The sequence below is a fragment of the Alosa pseudoharengus genome, unplaced genomic scaffold (genome assembly GCF_046254945.1).
Source record: "Alosa pseudoharengus isolate Yale_2024_CS ecotype anadromous, Long Island Sound unplaced genomic scaffold, YU_APseudo_1.1 YU_APseudo_1.1_scf_21, whole genome shotgun sequence".
Classification (NCBI taxonomy): Eukaryota; Metazoa; Chordata; class Actinopteri; order Clupeiformes; family Clupeidae; genus Alosa; species Alosa pseudoharengus.
Window position 1 is genome coordinate 9730601 of NW_027468674.1, and position 2500 is coordinate 9733100.

A 2500-nucleotide genomic window follows, 5' to 3' on the forward strand; every position below is an offset into this window, starting at 1 on the left:
TCCAAATCCACGATTCGATTCGATTCGATTTTCTATCTTTTTTTAATATAACTATTAATGCATTCCTTATGTTATTTACTCTTTTTGGCCTTTTCCTTTTCTGTTCCTCTGTTCCTTTGACCTGGATCTTTGGTTTAAATCCAGCATCAATCATTTAGCCAATTTCTGTTAGTTGTAGAGCGGAGTAACGCCAATGTTGCAACTTAGGCAGGTAGACTGCGAATTAGTAACCTGACTTATTGAAAAAGGAGGCGTGGGAAATTCCTTCACACTCCTCCCGAACTTCCATTTGTAAACAGCATATATGACAAAAATGACTCCAACCCCACCCCACTATGCATCCTCTGTCTCCCCTACACTTTTAGTGAATTCAACCAGGTATTGCGCATTCAGTTTTTTCACTTGGCAGTTTTAACGTGATGTGAATATGTTTTTCTTGATCGCTTTAATGATTGTGTCAACTCTGACATCAGGTTTTCAAAACAATTATCACACAGGTCTAAATAAAAGCACTCTGGCCTAAATGGCACATTTTGCTTGCGAAAGGTCCTTAATTTTTAATATAACTATTAATTAGGGCTGTCAATCGATTAAAAAAATGTATCTTATTAATTACATACTCTGTGATTAATTAATCTAAATTAATCGCATATATAATTTTTGGGGTGAAAGTATTTTACATTTTTAAATTCAAATAAATCATTGAATAATCAGCATTAGTGACATTAAAGTTCAAAAACTCTTTTATTATTATTTTAATAATGGCCATAATAATCTATAATATGACCTAATATGCTGAGGAAATAAATTCAAAAGTGCTTCCGGAAGAAGTTGTTTTTCACATACAAGGTATTTCAGGCCACAGATATAACCTAGGGGACACAATGAAAATAAATTAACACCCTCAATATCAACACTATTTCTTTGCATTGATGTGCGACTTTAGAGTTGATGAACTCCGGTGATATGCAAATCCCTTGCTGCAGACATTGCAGAGGACTTTATTTTAATCAACACTTTATTTTTTTATTATTTTCTTCTCTCTCCTTCATTTTACAGTCTAATAGCTACTGACTACAACGGCTCGGAGTCAAAGGTCATACGGAATCGATTAATCTGCGTTATTTTTTTTAATCAGTTATTTTTTCTCAAATTAATTAATCGAAATTAATCAGTTATTTTGACAGCCCTACTATTAAAGGGACACCAGGCAACGTTTTCGTGTTAATTAATCATCTTCGTAAGTCGGTATATGGTTAAATTACTCATTACGGGGCGAATGAAGGCTTTCTCGCCCGGCCCTACTGCCTGTAGAAAGAATATCCCACTTGCAAGTTCGGTGTATCCTACCCGCCGACCGAAGCAGGATCAGTTTACAGCACAGAGGCAGAGCCGGCGAAGAAGCAGCGAAAACCCTTGACGGAAGACGCAAAGAAAAGGAAAAGAGCTTTAGACCGAGCGAGTGGGAGTTTCGTAGAGAAAAAGCTTGCCTGGTGTCCCTTTAATGCATTCCTTATATGTTATTAATCTTTTTGGCCTTTTCCTTTTCTGTTTCGGGGGGCTTTTATTTTGAAACTGTTCCAACCGCGAGGTTGTAATGTAGGCTAAACAGAACTAACATTAGGCTAAAACAGAGACGTGAACATAGTGAAATGAAACAACACAGAATGATAATTTGATTGCTTCAGCACACTCCGAAGAGACCCAAGGTTAGTGTTCATGAAATATGTACTTATCAATGTGCATTTTAAACCTTAAAGTAACTTTGGACTGTAACTAGATCACCTTTTCACTTGCTAAGTTGAGTAGGCTAAGTTAGTTTTAATTGACGTGAATGAATTAATACTTCCACACCGGTGATTTCAAAGTAGCAAGAGGGGCTTTGATTTCGGTAGGTTGATGTGTATATTTCAACTGGCTGCAGCCTAAAATTAGAGGAGTGTTGACGCTGCAGTTCAGCACGTGCATGTGTGTTTGTGCGTCTTGGCATACATGCTGGACGTGACATTGGGGGTGTGGCTGCATCGTCGATTCTACTTTTAAGTTCGAAGTTTGAGATTGAGATGTAATTTCAATCGATTTCGATATAAAATCGAAATTCTGACACCCTAACTCTTTACTGTCCTGTCCAAATAAAGGCAAAAAAAGCCCAAGAGAACCTAGTCACACGAAAAATACTATGCTTGCTGTCCCATGATGACTGAAAAAATACAAACATTTACTTATACTCACACCTACATGCATGCGTGCACGCACAACCATACACGTACACACACACACGCACGCACACACACCTACCCCTCCAGAGGTACACGCACACTCTTCATGTCTCACGCTCCAGTAAACTTTTCAAAACATCACACAGCTGATGGGCCATGAGCAGCTCTTAATTAATAGCCTACCTCACAAACACAAACACACACCTCACAAACGCACACACACACACACACACACACACACACACACACACACACACACACACACACACACACACACACAT

General features: G+C 38.3%; 1 protein-coding gene across 1 annotated transcript in view; it reads right to left on the reverse strand.

Annotated features, from left to right (window-relative positions):
* Positions 1-2500, reverse strand: part of tanc2b (tetratricopeptide repeat, ankyrin repeat and coiled-coil containing 2b) — a 177353-nt gene that overhangs the window by 133026 nt on the left and 41827 nt on the right. The window lies entirely within an intron of this gene.